The sequence below is a fragment of the Narcine bancroftii genome, chromosome 1, assembly GCF_036971445.1.
Source record: "Narcine bancroftii isolate sNarBan1 chromosome 1, sNarBan1.hap1, whole genome shotgun sequence".
NCBI lineage: Eukaryota > Metazoa > Chordata > Chondrichthyes > Torpediniformes > Narcinidae > Narcine > Narcine bancroftii.
This window is the reverse complement of record NC_091469.1, coordinates 21,543,676-21,568,001: the sequence shown is the minus strand read 5'-3', so window position 1 is coordinate 21,568,001 and position 24,326 is coordinate 21,543,676. Positions and strand designations below refer to the sequence as shown.

At 44.2% G+C, this 24,326-nt stretch overlaps 1 protein-coding gene across 13 annotated transcripts in view; it reads left to right on the top strand.

Annotated features, from left to right (window-relative positions):
- znf462 (zinc finger protein 462) overlaps positions 1–24,326 on the top strand; it is a 151,847-nt gene that overhangs the window by 48,991 nt on the left and 78,530 nt on the right. The window contains exon 1 of one of the 13 annotated variants that reach the window (XM_069921739.1): positions 8,462–8,648. The exons of the other annotated variants lie outside the window; for them this stretch is intronic. The gene's annotated coding sequence lies outside the window, so the exon portion shown is untranslated. Of the gene's footprint in view, positions 1–8,461; positions 8,649–24,326 lie in introns of those variants that run through there. 13 annotated transcript variants of the gene reach the window in all.

Sequence of the window (24,326 nt, the reverse complement as noted above, 5' to 3'; positions counted from 1 at the left end):
GTTGTGGCTTGGGCCAGTGGGCGGACCTTGTCCGAGAGGCAAGGGACCCACTGCGAGTAATAAGAGAACAGGCCAAGGCACCTGTGGAGGGCCTTTAGCATGGGGGGAGGGGTAACTCCATTAATGGCCGCATCCTTTCCGGATCTGGGCCGACGACTCCATGGGCCACGATGTACCCCAGGACGGCGAGGCGGGTGGTGCTGAACACACACTTCTCCTTGTTGTAAGTGAGGTTCAGCTCCGCGGCCATCTGGAGGAATTTTTCCAGGTTAGCATCGTGGTCCTACTGGTCACGGCTGCAGATAATGACGTTATCCAGATATGGAACGTTGCCTTCAGCTTGTGCTGGTCTACCATGCGATCCATTTATCGCTGTAGACGGACACCCCATTCATGACCCCAAAAGGAACCCGGCGTAACTGGTACAGGCACCCATCCACCTCAAAGGAGGTGTAGGACTTGACCTTAGGGTGGATAGGGATTTGGTGATACGCCGACTTCAGGTCACAGGTCATTCGTGGAGAAAACCCGATAGGGTGCTATCTCATTGACCATGTCGGCAATCCTTGGCAGGGGGTAGGTCTCCAGCTAGCTGTACTGATTAATGGTCTGGCTGTAATCCACGACCATCCTCGACTTACTTCCCCCTTTGACCACCAGGACTTGGGCTCTCCAAGGACTGTTACTGGGCTCTATAACGCCTTCCACCAGGAGTCGCCGCACCTCCGTCTCTGTCTGGAGCGCAGTAGCGCCTACTGGTGGCGATTGGCTTGCAGCCTAGTGCAAGATGTGGAAAGAGCGCCGGTGGGGTGATGCGCAGTGTGGAGAGGCCACAGGTTGGCTGGGGCTGTGTTGTGCAATGTGAGTGGAGGTTGGGGCCCCCCGAAGGCAAGGGTGACATTCTGCAGGTGGCACTGGAAATCCAGGCCCAGGAGGAGTGGTGCGCAGAGTTTGGGCATGACCAGGATCCTGAATCCTGTGTAAGTCTCCCCTCCCACCGTTATATCGACCGAGCAATGCCCGAGGGTACCAATAGTCTTATCCTTGGTGGCGAGGATGATTGAGTAGGTGGTGGGGTGGACCTTCGACCTTAAGGAGTGGGCCACGGTCAGGTGAATGAAGCTCTCGGTGCTGCCACTGCCCAGCAGGCACTTTGTTACCTGCCCGTTGACTCGCACGCCCATTATCGAGCGCACGAGATCATGGGGGATGTGTCTGGTCAGCGTGGTGGCGTCCGGTACTCACTCGGAGTCAGAGTCGTCGCGATCCGGAGGGATGGGGAGCGTCAATACGGCGGCCTGGTCATCGCCCGTGTTGACCATGTCGACATCGGTCGTGAGTTGCAGCGTGCGGTAGCCGATGGCCTCCAAAGGCGTGGGGAGTGTCGGTACGATGGCCTGATCATCGCCTATGTTGACCACGTTGCCGTCGGACAGTGGGTACAGCATGTGGCAGCTGATGGCACCCGGAGGAGTAGGGAGCGTCGGTAGGGTGGCCTGGTCATTGCCCGCGTTGACCATGTCGTTCTCAACGTCGTCGGGGGCCCTCCGTGTTGGGCGCTGCCTGGCCCAACATGGCGCTGGCACGTGGGGGGCCTGTTGCATGGCTGGCCTCCTTCCCCAGCCGTGTCCGCTGCGTTGGGGGAAGTGACGCTGTTATGTCAGCTGGAAGTGACATCACTGTAGTTCTCAGTGAGCGGCGCCAGCGAGGGCAGGGGCTGGTGCAGATGCTCAGGGCACATGCTGTGACGGTTGCTGGCGGGGCCGAATGTTGCGCAGTCAAAGTCGGGGAATGGGGAGGTTGTCGCGGGGACAATGGTGCCACCCAGCACGTGCACATGGCGGGTGTCTGTGGGGGATGTCATAGAGGGTCGCTGAGCTGCCAGCAGGTTTAGAGAGGCACACTTTTACAAAGTGGCCTTTCTTGCTGCACCGGGAACAATAATGTTTCTTAGCAGGGCAATTTCGGCGCGATCGTCGATCTGACTCACACCAGGACCCACAGTACTTACAGGGGCGCCGGGCGCCTTCCACAACGATGTTCTCCTCCCCAGCTTGGCCTGGGGCTGCAGCTGCAGTGCGAGAGGGCCATGTGGGAGCCTGGGGGGAACCTAGAATCGAAGATGTGCAGGGCAGGGCTGCTGCTTCCAGGGTTTGGACCACTTCCACAGTCCTGGTTAGGGCATAGATGTTGTCTTCCAGCAGCTTCTGCCGGATGACCCTCGGGCGTAGCCCTCGGACGAAGGTGTCCCGGATCAGCCTCTCTACCTCCTTTACACCTACCCCAGGTTCAGCCAGACACGGTCGGGCCAACTCTCGCAACTGTCCCAGGTAAGACTCAGCCGTCTCCCTGGGTTGCTGGGCTCGGGTGTTGATAAGGTACCTTGCACAGACCACATTAATGGGGGGCTTTTACAAATTCTAGAGAGTGTCCATTGTACTCTTCTATGTGGAGCAATCTTTGGTTACCTGGAAGGCGCAGGATCCAGCTTTGACCAACCTCTTCCGATTGGAGACCAGGATGTCACCCTCGTGTGCCTCGACCACGAGCTGCCAGATGTTGAAGCGTGTCTGGGCTTCCAGGTGGCGTGGGTCGACCTCGAAGCTCCCTGCGCACAGGAGTTTTTCCATAGCTGCCGTGGGAAATTTTGTGGATTAAATTGTAGTGCACTGTTAGCCAGAATCTGACACACACAAAGATAAAGACTTTAATCCACAAAGACTTCCACAGAGACAGACTGCAGCAACTATGAGTGAGGCCTCGGGAGGCCGGCGCAGGCTTATATCCCGGAGGGTAATTGACACCTCCATTTCTTGCATGTTCATATATCTGTCCAGAGGTCTTTTAAATGCTATGATTGAATTCCAGAAACCTACCACAATCTGTGTTTTCAAAAAAAAAAACTTGCTCCTCACATCTCCTCTAAACTCTTGCTCTCTCCTGCCAATTTTTGTCTATATATTGTAGCTCTCATCTTTTTTTAAAAAAATGTCCTTCAGGTCATTCTTCTGCCACCATCGCTCCAGAAAAAACAAACAAAGCTTCCAAATTTTCCTTGTAACTCGTTCTCTCTAATCCAGGCAACATCCTGATAAATCTCTTCTTAGGGTTAGGGTTACACACATGCATTTCTATATAGCTGCAACATGACCTTGAAGGAAAATTTACCATGTTCCTTCTTTACCATCTACTTGCATGACCACTTCCAAGGATCTATGGACCTAAACCACCAGATCAATGCTTACAAGAAACCTGCCACTTACTGCACGCAGACCTCCAAGTGCCACACCTCACGCTTGTCTTGATTAAACTCTATCTGCCATTTCTTTGTTCATATCTTAACTGATATATCCTTCAGTGTTCCTTGATAGTCCACTACACCGTCCACCGCTCCACCAATCTTAGTGTTATTCACAAGCTTACTGACCCACTACTTTTTCAGCCAGGTCATTGATGTAAATCACAAACAAAAGAAGTCCCATCTCCAATCCCTGTGGAACATCTCTGGTCACGGTCAACTGGCCAGAATACCACCCTTCCACCGCTACCCTTTGTCCTTTCTGGGTTAGCTAATTCCTTCCAATTCACCATGGATCCCATACCTTCTGGATCAACCTACCATGAGAAAATAGGAAATAACATCCTTATTGTTGATTTGGTCTGTTGATGCCACAAGTAATTGTGTTTGTGAATACTCGAGACAGACGTGAAGAGGATTTTATTGTATGGTTTTCATTCATATCCTGCCTGACAAAGCTGATTTTGTCTCCTGGTGTTGTGGAGACGCTGGCTTAGGGGCAAGGACTTAGACGAGGAGCCTCTGGCCCAAAGCTGAAAATATCTGGATTAAAAGCTTTGTGTCATCGCACTCCCAGCTGAATCTTGAGGTGTCATGGTTTGTTGCAGTGTTTTTTTTCTCCTGCAACCGTTTGAAGATTTGGAAGTAGTGTGTGAGAAATCTGTGCCGGTTAAGTGTCTGAGCTTTACACATTTACATGTGGGAAGTACAGTATATAATTTTTAAAGGCAGTATGGGTCAGGCGTTATCAATGTGCTTCGATGATTCTATGGATGTGTTCTGCTGCCCTCTAGCCTCAAAATCTGCCAGACATCATTAGTATTGTTACTCAGACAGTAAGAAAAGTGAAAGATTTTGGAGCTAGGATAGATTTTGTGACATTGTTTTTTTTTCTCCCTGGGACGCAGTCACTTCAAATACAGTGAAGGCTATTCCCCTTGGACAGTCATAAATATCTATCCTCTGCCAAATGATGGCCATATACTAATTGTTCAATGCTTTTTGAATTCTGGTTCAACTATCAACTCGGCCTTGTAATGCTTTAGTGTTCTGTGCAAGTTTTCTTTTATATAAAAAAAATTGGAAGATTGATTTTTTTTTACGGTTAAATGCGTGTTGGGGCAGGACAGCTTGTTTACACAATGAAATTGCAAATGCTGGAAATTTGAAATTAAATCTGAAAAGGTTAGAAACACTCAGTAGGTTGGGCAGCTTCTCCAGAAATGGAAAGGCCTACATTGAGGGTCTGCGACCACCTTCATCAGGATGAAACCCAAAGCGTTGACCAGTTCTCTCTGCTTGGATGCTGCCTGACCTGCTGTGTGTTTCTTATCTTTTCTGTTGGTTCAAATATTTGGCTCACCTCACCTGTTAAGTGCCAGTGGCCTCCAGTACAACTTGAGGATGTGTTGCACAGATGTATTCTGCATACCATAAGATGGTTGAAAGTAAACAGGAGAAGGGGTAGGCCAATTGTCCCCCTAAGCCCTGTACTGCTATTCACTCAGGTGACAGGTGTTCAACCTTGACCTCAACACTATTTTCCCACTCTGTTCCCCATATTCTCTTACTCCTTGAGATAACTGCTTTAATTTTCATTTAACAAAGGCAAGAATTCTCTGACCAAAACATTTGTTTGAAACCAAATTTAAAAACCTTGGCATCAAGGTTGTTAGGTATTTGTTGACTGGCAGCATTCTCATTACCTGGGAACATTTCTCAAACTAGGGTTGCACTCCCTAGAATTTAGGTTAAGGGTAAATTGATCAACATTTCTAGGACATTGAGGAGAATTCAGATGGAAAATGGTGGAAAACAATTTCTGGTTGGAAGAATCTTAAGACTTGGGAGAAAAGTCAAAAAAATTTAGTCCAGTCCTTTCAAGTGTAGAGTTAGGAAGCCTTCCGTGCACAGAGGCAGGTACATGCTTGAACTGCATTTAGCACAAAAACAAATGTGGGCAATTATGCTTAATTTTAAAGTGGGTGATTTTTTTTTTGTTAATTGAGGAATATGGAGTAAATTTATAAATCAACCACAGTATCTTTGAATGGCAGATCAGGCACCAGGCCTGTCTCTAATCCTACTGTGGTAGAACAAAAAAAGAAACATGTATTTCTAATGCCCCTGAAGAGGCAGAGGTTAATTCATTCTTCAGACTGTCCCTGGTTCTGACATCATTGCAGGAGTTTGGGCTTGTTTTTGGCACAACATAATGGAGTCAAAAAGTCATGGAACTGTATAGTACAGAAACGGGCCCTTTGACCTACTGTGTCTATGATCTCTAATCCTGTATACTCTCACTGGTTTTGTATTCTGATCCTTGCCTCTTTAAGAGTCTGTCTAAACATCTCAGAAACATGACGATTATATCTGATTTCACCACCTCCTCTGTCAAGGTGTTCCAGAAATCAGCCATTCTGGCCATCTGCTCTCAAAATATTACCTTCCTCTATTTGGTCCCCGGGGATTCGTCGACCTTTGTCCCATGATATCCAAAATCACCTCCTCTTTAACATTGACCTGAACCATCTTATCCACGTAATTCACAGCTTCCATGCCCTTGGTGAATACAAGTGAGAAGTATTCATTTTGGACCTTGCCCTCATCACCTGCATCCACACATACCCTTTTGGTCCTCCTAGTGGACCCATTCTTTCCCTGGCTATTCTCTCACTCCTGATGTGCTTATAGAATCCCATGTTAATTTGAAAGTAGGCTATATTTGTTAATGCTTTTTCTTGTGTTTGTGAAGATCCTTGATCCCTATAACACATCATTCATTTTGAAATCCATGATTGAGGGGTCTTGGTATAATTACATTCCGAAGAATGCTGTGCTTTGGTAGTCATTAGTGAGTCTGCATTTGCTCATGTTGCTCCCTTTTTTGAAACATTACACGTCTCCAGAATGGAGGACCATCGCCTTCCCAAGATCGTGTTATATGGCGAGCTCTCCACTGGCCTCCGTGACAGAGGTGCACCAAAGAAAAGGTACAAGGACTGCCTAAAGAAATCTCTTGGTGCCTGCCACATTGACCACCGCCAGTGGGCTGATATCGCCTCAAACCGTGCATCTTGGCGCCTCACAGTTTGGCGGGCAGCAACCTCCTTTGAAGAAGACCGCAGAGCCCACCTCACTGACAAAAGGCAAAGGAGGAAAAAACCCAACACCCAACCCCAACCAACCAATTTTCCCCTGCAACCGCTGCAACTGTGTCTGCCTGTCCCGCATCGGACTTGTCAGCCACAAACGAGCCTGCAGCTGACGTGGACATTTACCCCCTTCATAAATCTTCGTCCGCGAAGCCAAGCCAAAGAAGACATAGTCACAGTAACCGTGCACTTTCTTTTGAATATCACCCCCCCCAAAAAAAACTCACCCAAAATAATATTAGAGGCCTTTAACTGATGTTCTGCCAGGGTTGAGGAACAATGTTTACAAATGTGCTTTTTTTTAGTGGTACATTAACAGAATCTGTATTGTTTGACATAAAAATGACAAGGAAGGATCATCAGTGGATTGGGGTATTTTCAGTTGAGAGGTGTGGGGGTTAGTGTTTCCCCAAAAGAAGACAAATATAATGGGCAAGTATTTCGTAGGAAAAGAAAATGGGTAATGTGATGAAAAGCTGGAAGTGTATCTGAGCTGATCCTTTGTGTTTTCATCTTTTGCTGATTAACACTCCTTCTTGAACAGTGCGCTTTTTATCTTCACTGTTGAATGATCTCTTGAAGGCATCGCCTAGGTGCTGGGCTTTAACCCATTGTGTACACGTTAGTACTGCATTCGTGTTGGGAGGAGGGACTTTTGTGGTGGAGCTGAAATGATGATAAAATATCATAGTTTCATTCCTGAACAATGAGAACTGGGAATGCAAAGATGGTCAACAGCACAAAGGGATTTGTGCGTGCATGGCTTTTTATTGGTATCTGCTATAGTCCACGCGGGAAGTGTGTGTGTGTGTGTGTGTGTGTGTGTGTGTGTGTGTGTGTGTGTGTGTGTGTGTGCACGCAATTGTTTGGAGGGAGCTGGGAGATTTTGTTTGCGTACAAGCTGGCTGGTGATTAACAGAGGTCACTAAACTTTGGAACTTGATGAGCAGTGTCAGATGGTTGCTCTCTCTCTCTCTCTCTCTCTCTCTCCATTGAAGGTGGTGGAGTTGTGCAGAAATTGTGGAATGTTTATTTTCTCTTGGTGTTGCTACAAAAGCTTGAACCCCAGGACACAGCAGCACCAGGAGTATGGTGGGCAGGGTGGGGGTGGGGGGTGGGGGCTGTGTGAGGGTGTTTGGGATGGGGGGTAGAAGCAGGAGAAGGAGGGCTCTCATCCATTTATTGTTAAAACACTCCTCACATCTCTGTCTCTCAATTCACCCATCTTGGTAAACAGCACCTTTCTAGACAAGCAAGAGATGCATAATTTTGCAGTGTTGGGGGTGGGGGGAAACAATGATTAGAGAGTGGAAGAAATATGGTGGCTTTTTTTTTGGAGGGGGGAGTGTGTGAAATAAACCACCTCCCAAGAAGTAGGAACACTGCTTGACATCTCTCTTAGCAAGGTATTGGCAAGAGGAGCCAGCTTGGAATTTGAAACACTATTTTCACAGTTACTGAGCTGCTTGAGATATGTGTGAGATAAGTGGGGCCATGTTGTGAAACTGGCTGGAGGCTTGACTGCTTGGAGCTGATGGAGCGTCTGGAGGTAAAATGGCTGATCCTGAAGCTCAAAAGACTAGGAAGCTTTATTGTGTGCGTGTGTGTGTGTCTTAAAGCTGTGTTGACGAGGCAGCAGATACTGTCTGTCTGTCTTTCGCTCTCTCTCTCACACGCACAACATCTGATGGTTGCTGCAAGCTGATCTCATTTGAGCAGGAGAGCTCAGGAGCTGGTGGGTGGGGAGGTTGAGAGGACTTGAATGATCTGCTAATTCTCAGTAAAAGCAGGAGCCACACGGAGCGAGCGAGAGAGAGCCTTGAGATTTGTTCAATGATGTGCAGGCCTGCCTTGTGGAAGAATGGGGTGGGGCCTCTCCTTTTTGTGTGTGCTGTAATTTGATCCAGATCTCAGTTGGGAAAGCTTTCTCTCTCTCCCCTCTCTCTCTCTCTCTCTCTCTGTCCAATTTTTATTATTTATTTTGTAGATGAAGGAACCCTAGCTCCTGAAGGTGTGCGCCTAGATTTCCTTTGTTATAAGCACAGCATTGGCAGGTCCTCATGTGATTGAAATGGTTCATTGTACAGGTTCTGCAGTTGAACTGCACTAGGATTATAACCTCCCTTGTTTTAACACCATGCAGAAGATGGAGGAGGGTGAGTGAAGATGGAGGGAAATGGAGCTGAATTTCACCAGTAAGTAAAGAAAATGTGGTTGCAAATATGCAAGAATTGCTATCTTTTTATTTCTCCACAATATCCCGCTGTGCTGCTAGGGGTGGATGATTTAATTAGCCTTCCCAGCCCTGCTTGCAGAAGCAGGATCTGGAGAACATTTAGGATGACATTACATGTCTGGGTAATGCTCCCATGCATAACGTTGCAGCCAGGTCACGCATACTTCACTTCATTCTCTCTTCACACCATGACCCCGACAGATTATTTTAGTTCACGGGGTCGGGTAGATGGTGCCTTGGCAGTGGGAGATGGAGGTGGATTGTGGTACATAACTACAGCGTATAGCTTCTTTCAGATGAATCCCAACAAAAGAAGAAAGAAATTCTGAAAGAAACAAACGTACAGGATTAAACTGAGGTCTTTGTCTTCCTAGTCTACCAACTCCCCCACTCCCTCTCTCCTCAATTGCCCCATGAGGATTCGGGGGGGGGGGGGGGGGGAGGGTAAAAGTAGGGATTTTTTAAAATCTGTTTGTGATCTTGTTTTAAAAGCTATTTCTGTTGTAATTGTGCAAGGTCCATCAGCATTTCATGAGCAGTAACACTGATTTGAAGGCTGACCATGTTGAGAATGTCACACTTTCTTTTATGTGCCTAGGAGGACTAGCGTTTATTTGTACCCAATTGTGATCTGTTTAGTTCTTAACTTCAGGTTCACTCTTGATTGTGTGTTGAGGAAATTGAAGAGGCTTTTTAAAAATTTTTGATAGGACCTCATTGCTTTTACCAAACACTAAGTTTGTGGCAATGAAAAAAATTGCCCTGTAGATGCTGGAGATCACTAATAAAAGCGGAAAAGGCTGGAAAGCTCATAAAGGCAAGCAGGTGGAACAAGGTGTTTCAGGTGTAAATTTCTGATTCAGGGTCCTCAACCTGAGATGGTAACTCAGATGCTACCCGAGCTGGGAAATTTTTTCAATGTTTTTTCTGTTCTCTCTAGAAAGTCATACATTTCCCCAAAATGAACCCTGGCTTCCAAGTTTATCAGTCACTGTCCCACCACCAAACCACCCTATTTAACTTGTGCAAAGCATAAATTTGCTGGAAAAATTCAGCAGGTCCGAAATGTTGGTTAAACGTATTTGTGGATTTCATTGAACCCCAGCGCCTGCAGATTTTCTTGTTCAACACCCAATTAACTTGATATCGTTACTCCCCACATCTTGTGTGTGCTCTTTCTAAAAAATGGGTAGGATTTTCCTCTCGTGATGTTAGCTGTTGTGGAAGTTTCTGTATGTAATTTGGTGGATCCCATGCCTCTACAGAGGGCTGTGTATCTACCCTGCCACTACCCCCCCCCCCCCCCCCAACCCCAGGCCCAGATAGAAAGGAGAGCATCCAAAACCCAGTGTGCCTTTTAATTTCTTGGTGTTCTTTCACTTGAAACAAAGTTTCAGGATTAGTGGCAAGAAAATCTAACCATTTGTTTTGGAAGAGTTGTTCAAACCTCCTGTAATAGAAGTACTGGTTTGTAATGCAAAAATAGGTTAATGGGGCATTGATTCATTAAAGATCAGCCTACTCTCTGGCTCATTAACCAAGGCTTTAAGGATACAGATGCTCTTCTACCTACAATGGATCAACTTACGATTTTTCGAAGTTACGGTGCTGGTGTGACTGTCGTTATTGGCTATCATGCAACAGCTGATGGATGCTTTGGCTGGCGCTGCATTTTATGATAATTTCTTTCCCAAGTGTGGAATAAAAAATGTTGAACGTTTAAATATAAAATAAGCTTTTTAGATAAATTTGGCCATCTGTAGGCTATGGTAAGTGGTTTAAGTACATTTAAGGTAGGCTAGGCTGATGATGTTTGGTAGATGCAGTACTCTTTTTTTGACTTACGATTTTTCCACTTACGGTGGGTTTATCGGAACTTAACCCCATCATAAGTTGAGGAAGCTGCTGTACTATTGTTCTTGAAAGAGGAACATTGGTCTATGTCTTAACTGCCAATGGTGTTTTAGCATTGTTGGTGACTCAACATATAAATTCTATGAAACTCACTTGAGGCCTACTGGAGTCTGATGGTTCTCTTGACAGGTGATGCTGTTTATTGCAAAACACTGACATTTTATATCTGAATTATTAGGCACATTATACTTTGAGAGGGTCAATGTGAATTGGCTGTTCCTCTGGCTGGAGAGTCAAGGAATTCAAGGTCAGTGTCTTAGGATTAAGGGGCTGGATGTTTAGAACTGTGTGTTGCATTTTCTTCACTTAGAGGGCTTTAGAGCTTGGGACCATTATTCCGAGAGCTGCGAACTTTTGGACATTAAGTGACTGGAGAACTGGGCAGAAAATGAAGTTGAGGAACTGTCAAAATGCTGATTGTGTAGGCTTGAGTAGCTGAATAGCCTTGTTTCTTTTTAGGTTCTGTGATTACACTGAGAGATTCCTATCTGAATAAATCTTTGGCTTGGCTTCGCGGACGAAGATTTATGGAGGGGGTAATAAATATATGCACAAAAAAAGCATACTATTGTGAAATGACACCCCCAAAATAACTTCCAAATGCTAACTGAGGTATTTAAGGCAAAGTAATGGTCAAAATGCAGGTTTTTTGGGGGATTGATTAAGGAACTACTGATGACTTTAGCTTACACAATGAATCCTGTGAATGGAAGCTTCAATGACGCAGGCTAGGCAGTGGCCCTTTTACCACCCATTCTGATTTGGAACTGGGTACCCTGGAAATGTGTCAAATTATGATACATGCTGTGACAGTTCCTTTTTGTTTTCCTGAATTCCGGAGCTTAGTACCTGAATCCTAAAGTGGGAGAGTTTCTCGAAAATCTAGCTCTGAGCCCAGTGTCCTGGATCATAAAAGTTTTGGGAATAAGAAGAGGCCATTCAACCTGTCATATTTAAAATTTAAAAATTTTGATGACAGCTGTTCACACCAACTCAGCTCCTGATTGGTAGTCTGCAGGTCCGGGCACCTTGAATTTATCCAGCTACTTTTTAAACTTGTAGATCTCGTCGAAAGAATCAAAGACGTTGATCCAAACCAAGGCTTTCATTAGCAAAAGACAGGAGCTCTTCACAGGTGGCCGACCAGTCCGGAATGATCCGACCTGGCTAGGGACACATCCCTTTAAGGCCCAGACAGTAGGTGTGGCTAAGCTCTCAGCCAATCGCTGTAAGCACAGTCTAGATACTGTAACTATATACACTATATACATTGGTGATAGATCTGTACTATCACAAAACTATTGATGATTTCTGTCTGAACCTTATGCATGAGTTTTAAAGCATCTCCACCTTCAGGGAGATGATGTTTTCATCTATGTAATAGTGAATTTTGCTAAAAGAGATTCTCATACATAAATGCTGATCGAAATATACTGGAATACATTGTCATATTGTTCTAAACATGCAGTTAAAAGCACTCTAAGTAAACAAACTTGTGACACAGTTAGCATAGTTGTTAGGACAATATTACAGCGCCAGCGACCTGGGTTCAAAACCGACGCTGTCTATATGGAGTTTGTATATTCACACTATGACTTGCGTGGGTTTCCCAGAGTGCTCTGGCTTCCTCCCACCCTTCAAAACGTGTGGGGTTGTATGTTAATTGAGCAGACGGGTTTCAACAATCAGAATCTGCTTCTACTATTGTAAATAAATTTTTAAAAATAATACTCTGAAGTCTATCACAGGTCTTTCAAGTTTAACAGCGAGTCACACATTGATGTAGATATTCCATTCCGGCATCCCAGCACTAATTGCAGGAGTTGCCTTTGTTTCTTAATCTAATTGCCTGAACTGTTTGGTAGCATCTTCTGCCCACTGCACTTAAGTCCATCATGACCATCTCTGAGGAGTGTGCAGGTTCTCCCTAAGACTATCTGGGTTCCTACGCTGCTCTGTTTTCTCCAATCCCTATGATGTAGGTTAGTAGGTTAATTGGCCTCTTTAAATTGCACCTAGTGGGTGGGTGAGTGATCAAATCTGAAGTCAATGGGAATGTGGGGAAATTTTTTTAAAAATCAGATTACTGTAGGATTAGTGCAAATGAGTTCTGGGCCAAAGAGACGTGGAGTTGTAGAACCATTCAGCCCTTTGGCCCAACTCATACGTGCTGATGAAATGACCTGAGTTAGTGTAGTTTGTCTCGGCCAACCCGCTAACCTTGACCTTTTTCTGTGTTATCTCTCTTTTTACTCTGTGAGTGTGCAGTAGCTCAAGCCAGGCTCAAATGCAGCAGTCTCTGTTCAGAGAACAGGAGGAGTTGACTACCAGGAAAATGTTTTGTCAGCGGGCCTCATCTGACACTCCGGACGGAATGCAGGTGCCTGGATGGACACTTCCAGCAGAAGACCATGGCACAGGGTTACCTTAAGTCTGGCACTCAGTGATTCTGGGGCAATACAAGGATACAAATCTAATCCAAGAGATGGATATCAAAAACATCTTGGAAGTAGGAGTAAGAAAAGCAGATAGGTTTATGGAATTACAGATTCATGGGCTGAGGCAGCTGAGGGTGCAATAATGGAGGCAGTGCAGAGGTGGTACACCACGTTGATTCCAGAGGTGAGAGATGAGCCTATGAGATTATACTTGCTGGAATTCAGAATGAGAGGAGATCTCACAGAAACTTACAAAATTATTAAACATAGATAAGATAGAGGTAGGAGTGTTGTTTCCATTGGTAGGTGAGCCTAGAACTAGGGGACATAGCCTCAAGATTTGGGGAGGTAGATTTAAGATGGAGATGAGGAGTAGCTGCTTTTCTCAGAGAGTAGTGAATCTGTGAAATTCTCTGCCGTTAGGGACTACCTCATTAAATATATTGAAGATACAGTTGGATGGAATTTTGCATAGTAGAGGAAGTGAGGGTTATGGAGATCTGAGTCCACAGCCAGATCAGCCATGATCTTACTGAACGGTGGAGAAGGCTCGACAGCCATAATGGCCAAATCCTACCCAATTTCTTATGTTTTATGTTCTTCTAATGAGAGATCAGCCAAAATTCCATGCACTTTCTCTCCTTTGCTGATCTTTACTAAAGAAATATGGTGATAATCCAATGGAAACACTGACTAAGTTCCTTGCAACACATCTGCACTGGAACGGTTCATTAGTGCACCTGTATAACCATCCAGCCTATGTGTTTAATAAGATCCATCTACAGTCTTTACCACCTTTTGAAGTGTGAATTCAGGTGGTAGTTATAGATCACTGTTTTCTGGGAGTCAGCAGGTTGTAGCTTTAAGTCCCTGACAGATTCTAGGCTTATCCTCCCGTGTGAGTTTGGAGATGTCATCTTGGACATGAATTGCAAAACTGAGGTGCCTCGGCAGCCCTCTCTCATACATGTAAGAAATCCCGTGCATAATTTTGAAGGAGAGAACAGGAGCTTTCTGCTGTGCTGGAACTTGGTATCTATCCCTCTGTCAATGTTATAGAAAATGGGTCATGAAGTGTCAATGCTCATTGCCATTGGTGTGGCCCAGATTGGTTGTTGTCCCTTTGTATGCTGCAACAGTGGCAACATTTCAGAACCACTTTTTAGGATGACATGAATAATGTAATTTATAAACTGGGTAAATGCTAATCTCTCAGAGTGGTAATGTGTCAGGATGAGCTTTCTGTTATCACTTAAATCTGTGTTGGTGGGTTTGTTACAGGTGGCCCAGAGTGACACAGAGCTGACAAATACTACCAATATAGCAAAATGAGTGAGACCAAAAGCCAGGATGTCAATTTGATGACCAAAAAGCCCCAGCTCCATTTCTTCCTCCTGTAGGTCTGGGATGAATAAAGGAATACTTAAAGGTGACCTGTGTGTGAAAAAAGTTGGAGAACCACTCTTTTAAACAAAGTATCTTCAGGGGGAATTTCCTTCCTAATCTAGGCTTTTCTTTATTATTCATTTCTGTTTGGCAAAAGAGGGTTTTGCCATGATTGATGTTCTCTGCTTTAGTCTTGAAAGTTGAAAACTAATCATCCTTGATTGTTGCCTATTTGTCTCCTCCCTCCCCACTAACTCATTAGCACCTTTGAGAATGCTTATTGCAAATGTTGGATAAAGGCCACAACATGCCGTGTGCATGTGTGTGTGGGGTTAATTGTCTCCCCTGAAGATCACTTGCCTTGTACTCAGAGTATCATTGGGATAAATCCAAAGTATTCACCAATATTACTGAGTGCTGAAGATTTCTCCTCAATTGAGCAGCAGCAGGTGCTGCAATAGTACAGCAACCTGAATACTATTTTAATTTTGTTTTCGCATTAATTCCTTTCTTAACTACCTTGATGAATTAAAATCCAGGGATGCTACATCTGCCTCCTGCATTATATTTTCACCAGATATTGATTTGAAATGCTGTGAAGTATATAGTCTTCTAACGATGTCCATTGCAGTGCAGAGACATAAAATGTGAAGTGTGCATACATTTATTCAAATGCTGACCCTCCAAACTGGTCGATGTCGATGGGACTACCCAAGGGGTCGATAAATGCCAGGAGGTCGAAAGAGGATTAATAACGCTGTGAGGTGTTTGGGGGTGGGGGGGAGAATCGACTGAACTTTTGCAGTGGAAAGCAGGGGTGGATCAATGGAAAATAGCACCCATGCCAGTGGTGGTCAACCTCTTGCGAGAGCAGGCCTTGGTAGCTGCCATGTTGTATTTTGCTTCGGCCTTTGAATGAATTGAGAGCGAATTGAAGGAAGGACTGAGTTTAGAAAAAAGATGTATGTGTTCTTTGTACCCCTGGTAGTTCTCTCCCCCCCCCCCCACCCCCCCCCCCCCCCCCCACACACACACATCCCTGGTCCACTGCTGGATTCCATGCTTGGGGGTTGATGAGGGATCAAGTATTCCATAAAGTGGTTGATGGACTAAAACGCTGGGGACCCCTGCTCTAAAACTTCACATAAACAGTTAATCACATGACACAATTCTTAAAATGTTGCCAATTCTAAAGTTGTGCGTGCATAATATTTTTCTTTTTGTTGGTAAGGAAATTTAGGCGGGTCTCCTGATTCTGTATTCTGTTGATCTTCTCAGATGCTGCTGGTCCTTCTGTTGAAGTTTGGGATTCATCAAGTTTGTTGTTGAGTGATTGTGCAATCTTGTCTCAACTTGACTATGTTAGAAATGTTTTGACAAGATGATCCCTCCACCCATGGACTTCCATAATTTTCCCTGTCCTTTCTCCCCTCTGACTTGCCAAGAGATCTCAGGACACAATCCATCAAGCAACATGAAATCTTTGGGGTCTCTGTCATGCTTTTCATGTTTAAGAAACCTCTCCTCTGCTCTTCCTTCTCAATTGGGTTGGAGGAGTCTCAACCCAGTGTTCAATTCATTAATGTTTCAGCAGTGGTGTTCCTATTCTGTAGATCGACCATGATCATATTGAATGGTGGTGCAGGCTTGAAAGACCAAATAGTCTCTTCCATGTGTGCTTGTGAGTGCATAGTTGTTTTTATAACTTGGAAGTAATCTTTTCATGATGTTCATTCGACCTTCCACAACCTGTGAAACCTGACATTTTGATTCAAAATTTGCAGCTGTGGGTGGTATGAAGTGAAACTTGTTTTAATTATATGTTGATTATCATTAACTGTTCAAACTGAAACCATCTAAACCATTGACTGATAAAGTAGCTTCAGCAAAACTGTATGTGGCAAGCATATATTTTAATTCATCTATGAATAATTCTGTGCTTTTCCTTTGGTCATTGTGACTGTCAGTCATACAGTATGGAAACAGGACCTTCACCCTAACTTGTCCATGCTGACCAAGTTACCAACTCTAACTGTTTCCAGTTAATATTGATGGCCTTCTCTCATTATTGGGCCCATTGAATGTCCTTGATGGCCACTGTGTACCTTAAGTGGTGTGTTAGGAGGTTGTGTTCGATTGTCTTGACATATTGTACTCCTGCGCGCTAAATCTCCTCTTCGTCAATGCTGGACCACCAGACAATTCCTTGACATTGACTGAAACCACGTGTTCTGCATTGGAGCTCCTCAACAATTTTCCATTCTGGTTCCTTTAGCAGCAGCATCCTTTGTCCCCAATTTCTTCATCCTTGATTGGTGAACAGTTCATAGTAACAGCCTCACAGTGATTTTATTTTTTTTAGGACCCTTATTTCATTCTTTCCATTCATTATGTGCAGACACATGGATTTGCTCCCAGAGAATTTCAGATTCAGATCTATTGTCAGAGTATATACATGAAACCACATACAACTCTGAGATACTTTTTCCTTTGGGCGCGCAAGAATTACGACTGAATGGTAGTGCAAAAAAAACCTGTGAACAGCATAAATATGTAAACAGCAAACAGCCAACAAATACAAACAAACTGTGCAATGCAGAGAATGAAAAAGAAAATCTATAAAGTGCACAAGTAAGAGACCTTAAATGAGTCCCTGATTGAGTTTGTCATTGAGGAGTCTGATGGTGGAGGTGTAGCAGTGGTTCCTGAACCTGGTGGTGAGAGTCTTGCAGGATGGTAGCAGTGAGAACAGGGCATGTGCTGGGTGGTGAGGGTCTTTGATGATTCCTGTTGCTCTCCAACAGCAGTGTTCCCTGTAGATGTACTCAATAATGGAGAGGGTTTTTCCCTTTGATGTCCTGGCTGTGTCCACTGCCTTTTGGAGGGCTTTACGCTCAGGGATATTGGTGATCCTATGCCAGATCATGATGCGGCTGGTCAGCACACTTTCCACCACTCTTGTAGAAATTTGCCAGGGTTTCTGGTGTTCATTCCACAAACTCCTGAGGAAGTAGAGGTGCTGACGTGATTTCTTCATGATGCCATTGGTGTGTTGTGTCCAGGAACGATTCTTTGAGATAGTGACTCCCAGGGACTTAAATTTGCTCACCCTCTCCACCTCTGATTCCCCCATTAATCACTGGACTTATACTTTTGGCTTTCCTTTTCTGAAGTCGACAAGTAGCTCCTTAGTTTGGGTGACATTGAGTGCAGGGTTGTTGTTGGTGCACCATTCAGCCTAGTTTTCAATCTTCATCCTGTATGCCGACTCATCCCCTTCCTTTAAACAACCCACTACTGTGGTATGTCGGAAAATTTGTAGATGGTGTTATTGTTGTTCCGAGCTACACAGTCATAGGTTTAAAGTGAGTAGAACAGGGGCTAAACACAGCCCTGTGGTGTTCCAGTACTGACGGAGATTGTGGAGGTTCTTACCAATCTTCACTGATTGTGGTCTGGAGGTGAGGAAATCCTTGATCTAATTGCACAATGGGCTGTTATCCCTCAGGTCTTGGAGTTTGCTGATCAGTTTTGAGGGGGATGAAGGTGTTAAATGCTGAACTGTAGTTGATAAAGAGCATCCTGATGTATACACCTTTGCTGTCCAGGTGTTCCCAAGCTTTGTGTAGAGCCAGTGAGATGGCATCTGCCATAGACCTGTTAAAACGCTAGGTGGACTAGATGGATCCATGTCACTGCTCAGACAGGAGCTGATCTGCTTCATCACAAGCCCTTCAAAACACCATCACTGTTGATTTTAAGTGCTATTGGTCGATAGTCATTAAGGCAGGTTACTACAATCTTTTTCGGCATCGGTATAATTGATGCCTGTTTGAAACAGGTGGGTACCATGCCCTGCTGGAGTGAGATGTTGAAAATGTCTGATTACCTTTGTAAGCTGGTCAGCACAGATTTTTTAATACTTGGTCAGGTACTCCATTCGAGCTTGATGCTTTCCTCGGATTCACTCTCCTGAAGGCAGCACGCATGTCATCCTCAGATTCGGACGGGATGGGTTCATCAGGGGATGTGGGGGTGCAGAGGGGTGGTTCTTTGCTGGTACTGTCATTTAGGAGTAGAAGGACTTGAGTTCCTCTGGGAGAGAAGCTTTGATGTCTGCTACTTCACCAGATTTGGTTTTACACACAAGTTTGACAAGGCATAGAAATTGCTAAACCTGTCAGGAAAAAAAGAATCTCTGGGTTGTATTTGATGTCATGTGTGTGTTCTGACAATAACTTTGAACTTTGAACTCGGGTGCTGTGGAGTTAGGTAGGCTTAGCCAATCATCTTCCAGAAGCTTTTGCTAATGTTTTGTATTTAATATTATGAGTGTATTGAGACTAAAAGGCTTTCCTCTTTTGGGAATAGCATAAGATCCAAAAAAAGGGTAACTGTGACATGGACTTCTTTCCTTAATTAGATTTTTTGCTCGATAAGTGTCCTGTAGAAGTAACTGACAAGAATCTATGACATGGCCAATCACTCCCCAACTGAATGGTGGGAAACGTATTGGAGAAACTCAGCAGGACACATGTCATCCATAGGAAGTAAACGGAAACCAACGCTTCAGGCTTTTAATGAAGGGGACAGATCTACAAGATCCTGCTGAGTTTCTTCAGCATGTTTGTGTATTGCATGCAATGAACCCTGCCGTTAAAATAAGCGATTTTTTTTTTTCTCTTTTTTTCTTCTTGTTTAACTGAAGGATTGGAAGAGTAGCCACCAAGTTTTAACCATATGATTAATGTCATGACACACCAAAAATGGCCAGCTGAGGTACTGCTTGCAGAGCTCATTTGACTTTTGCTGGTCCTTGGCCACTGCTTCTGGGCTTGTCTTTAATAATTGGTGTAAGAGTGCCAACTCTCTGTTGTTCCAGATTATCCCTAAAAAAATGACTAGTGTTTAAGAATATTTTCTCTTTTTTGTGGCTCTGTTGGTCTTGGAATGAGCTTGTTACCCATTTAAATTTTTGCATGGAGGTGCATTATTTTTATTTTTGATGCAGTCTTCTATACACTAAGGACCCAAGTATTCCTCCTATGTGGCTCTTACAATTAGAATATTGTCATGATTGAGTAGGGAGTGCTGGAACATTTAGAGGCACATGAGCAATTACTGCTTGGAATATTTTGGGGTGGATTGTACCCCGTATAGGAGGTTGAGAATCGTGAGTTTTTAATGGGGATCATTTGTTCCTTTGACACTCTTCATCAACATTAATTTGAGCACAAGTGTAGGAAATATCCTATACAGTGAAGAGTTCTCCTCACATTGTGGACTATATATCTTGAGAGATGTGGACAGTACATATTCATATTGTACATCATCCACTGCTGCTCTACCAAAAGTCAGTTTGTGATCTGAAAAGGATAGCCCTATCATGTCCTTGAATCCCATCACAGTAGATGTCATCTGATCAAGGTCACTCAGCAATACCCCACTACCCCAAGCTGTTTATTCTGAAATCTTTAGTGTGTAGGACATCGTCCCGTAAGCGATTGACTTGGCATTAAATTTAATACTCCTAAGCTTTTACATCCCTTAATGCCTGTGTGTGAATCCTTAATCATTCATATAATTCCAGGGCTTGCCTAAAAATATAGTTGTGTATTCATTGTAAATTTTCCCAAAGAGTTCTTAACTTTTTAACCGTCACTCCCTGACAAATTGACCTCTTTAGGTCTTTAAATGCCAAAAAATCCTGCACAGTTGTTTTTGGTCAATAGCCTTTCGACAGGTTTCAGAAAAAGTCATCCACCTGAAACATTGATTCTCCCTCTCTGCGTTGATGCTGTCTGATGTGGGGAATATTTTCAACAATTTCTGCTTTCAAATCTACAGCATCTATTATTTAGTGCTTTACGACTGTAAGCGATAAGCTGGCCTTCTGCCCATTACAAAGAAACAGATATTCTAATGTTCTCAGTGCCTTGCCAAAGTTTCCATTTTTAATGGACCTCTTTGTAATAACACCATAGTAAATTCATGGTATACATGCGCTTCCTGAGATGGAATAATTTTGGCATCATGGTTATTACTTCTCACCATAATTTTGAAAAGTTTTTTATATCACTATTTGTGGCATATTTGGTATGTAAAATGTGCTCCTCCAGTTGTTAAATCACCTCTGTATTATATAAACCAGCATTGTATTGTTTCTGCTGTAATTGTTTTCCTTCCGTTTTGGCTCTGCTTGACCACCATTGTTTAGACCTGCCACGCTAATGCTTAATTTTACAAGTAGCAGCTACTGTATATATCTAGGCTTACCACAATTGGAACATATGGCAGTTCTTAACTCTGGCTGAGTGATTGCCATTGCATCGTAGGATTTCCCCACAAAACCCTTTCCTTTTTCCACTCATACACACTTCATCTGACCTTGATATGGAAGCTACAGTCATTGTTCCCAGAGTTGGTCTGGATACTGGATTACATACTTGTGTTTTGTGCTAGATAGAATTCCTTCAAGAGGCCTTCTTCGTGTATGCAGGCAATATGTAGGCATCCTTCTGTCTTGGAAGGCAATGGTCGTGCCATAGATAGTTGGTTTTAGAGCAGTGTCTGGAATGGCTCATAAGCCCCACTCTGGCATGACAATCTCTGCCACACTCATTGCAGGTGAAGCCGGAATGATGTGTTGTGGTCGACTGGCTCTGTTGTTTCTGCTTCCTCCGAGTCCTCTTGTCCTCCAGCTGACGTGTCCTCTTTTCCTCATCAGTCTTCACGCCCTTTCTGACAGCCCTTCTCCAGTGGCCACAGTGATCAGCAAGGGGCTCCCATTTGAGCACATTGATGTGAATGAGTTTCAGATCACTCTTGCAGACACCTTTGAACCTCAGCTTTGGCCAGCCAATGGGTTGAGATCCTTCAGCCAGACAACTGTACCATCCTCCATGGCCAAGCCACCAAAGTAATTTCTGACATAGCAGGAGGTGCATGCCGAGAGAACCAGCTTTATGAATCTGTCCTGCCAGAATATGTCCAGGATGAGTCGGAGGAATCGGTGATGGAAGCTCTCAAGCCGGTTCTCCTGCATGACATACATTGTCCATATTCGCTGCCATAAAGCAGGGTGCTGAGGACACATGCCTGATACACCTTGAGCTTAGTGTTCACTATGAGGTATTTGTTGTTCCACACTCATTTGCTTAGTTTGGACACCACAGTGGCAGCCTTAGCGATCCTGGAACCAACACACCAATGGCATCATGAAGAAAGCCTCTACTTCCTCAGGAGTTTGCGGAGGAGCTAGCGGAGTTGTTCAAGTGAACCGGTTTGGACTTGAAGGGCCGACATGGCCTGTTTCCGTGCTGTATATGGTTATATGATACGCTTGTTGATTTCGGCATCAAGGGCCAGGTTTGCTGACGATGGTGGAGCCTTGAATGTTTGTACATTCTCCCCATGTCCTGTGGATGCTCTGATTTCCTCCCACCCTCCAAAAAGGTACAGTGTTTGTAGGTTAATTAGTGTTTTTGGGTGGCACAGGCTCGTGGGTGTGAATGGCCTATACCATGCTTTATGTCTAAAATTTAAAAACTAAAAGGACTTTTTAAAACCTGCACTTAATTCTACAGATCCTATCTCTTTTTAAATCTCCCGGCTCAAAACTGCACCTAAGACTTGCCATCATTCATGGTGTTCACTCCTATTAAATTACATGATCACTCATTGCGCTCACTGAACTAGTCGCTGGGATTCTTTTCTACTCTCATTGCCTGTGTTAACTGTGGGCTCTTACCTGCTGGCAAGGAAGATCTTTGTGGAATGTGCGGAGTGACATGCGCAAGATGGACAGAAGACAGAGTGTCCTTGTTCACAGGCTGCCTCTGTTACTGAATATGAGCATCAGCACATTCTCTGGACTGCAATAGCCACATGACGCAGTGCTTGTAATGACTTTTGTTGTTTACAGCCAATAAGGAGGAATTGTGGCCTTTGTAGAAAAAATAGATCTGATATTGCAATGTACTAAACCTTTACGTGTTGAAATGATGATTCTCATCTCGTTACATTGTTTGCACCTGCATAAGATCAGACAACTGATTTAAAAACCTGAGATAGTATTTTGTTAAGGTTTGAATTCAAGATTGATGGGTCTTGTAGGAACATAGAGTGTGAGTACAACAAGCTCCCACTTACAACAATGTGGTATGGCTGTAAACTGACTTTTGATGCTCTTGGTTGAGGGAGGAATATGGTCACGACCACATCTTTCTATTCTTCAGTGGAATGCCCACAAGGTTTTTACATCCTCCTGGAAGAGCAGGTGAGGCCCCTGTTTAGCATCTCATCCGGAGCCCGGAGGACCTCTGGATCATCTCCTCAGTCACGGGCTGGGGTTGAAAGGAGCAGCGTCGCAGTGAGTGGCGCACCTATTCCAAGCCTGATAGTTGTGGGTTCGAGTCCTGCTGCAGATCCATAAGACTTAGAAGAGCGGTGCCACTCGCTGAGACACTGTTCTTTTAACCTTATTCAAAGCAGTTACTTTGGTGTTGAAATCAAGGTGGTGAATTTTATTCATTACCTTTGGTGTATCTTTACAGACTGTATACTAGTATAGTCTATAAATCAGTTCAAAGTGAAGCTGCGTGGTGGCATTGCAGAGGTTGCAGGATGCCTAGTCGTTGTTACAGATGTATGCTGACTATACCTGGGTTTATCTCACCAGCAGCTCCTGCACTCTCTAAATTATTACACCGATGCATTCAGTGATGCCTGTGCAAACATTTCCTCCAGTTAAACCTTGGGAAGACTCTGTTCTCTGCCCATTTCTGGTGCAAGTAAGGAATCTCATGGACATTATTTTGAATAAAAGACCAGGATTTCTCTCCTATGTTCTCAAGGCCAATGTTTAACTCTCAATCAGTATGACTGAAGCATAGGATCAGGTTGTCATCACTTTGGGTTTTGTGAGACCTTGCTGTGTACATGTTAGCTGTCACATTGCAACTAAAGCTATCATTTGCTGTGAAGCTAATGGATATCATGAAATGGATCTATGAAAATGAAAGTTTTTTTAATTCTTCTCCACACATTGTCCCTTTTGTTCCCTCCTGCAATTCCACTCCCCTCCCCAATCATACCCGCATCTTTTTACAATTGTTTTCTTTCACTCCTTCACAGAGATATGAGGGTGTTATCCTTTAAGGAGAGATTGAGTACTGCATTCACTGGAATTTAGAAGAATGAGGGAATCTTATAGAAACATAAAATTATAAAAGACGCAGATAAGGTTGAGGTAGGTAAGTTGTTTCCTTTGATGTGGGAGACTAGATCTAGGGGACATAGCCTCAAGATTCAGGGTAGTAGATATAGGATGGAGATGAGGAGGAGCTGCTTTTCCCAGAGAATGGTGAATTTGCGGAATTCACTGCCCATTGAAACAGTGGAGGCTACCACACAAATATATTTAAGGTTGGATAGATTTTTACATTGTAGGAGAAGTAAGGGATGTAGGGAAATGGCAGGTAGGTGGAGATAAGCCTATCATCAGGTCAGCCATAATCTCATTGAATGGCAGAGCAGGCCTAATGGCCTAGGCCTGCTCCTATTTCTTATGTTCTTGTGTTCATCCCCCCCACTCCTTGGCAGTGGTCCCAGGCTAAAACAGACCATTTTTGCATTCTTGGCATCCTGTTCAATTTGTTGTTTTAAACAGGCAGGAGGGATGCATTGCACTGCTCGTCAGTGCATCAGTCTGCTGCCAAAGTGGAGCTGTGTGCAACACAAGTTCTGTCCCTTTAAGTTTACAAGGTGCAATTACTGTGCCTTCCTGCTTCAATTAGAGCTAATTGTTCTTGGCAGATAATCAGGTCAATTTGAGGTCAGGCTGATGTTCTTTACATATATATTTATGAACTTGAAGTCCATTTTTTTTGTTGCTGGAA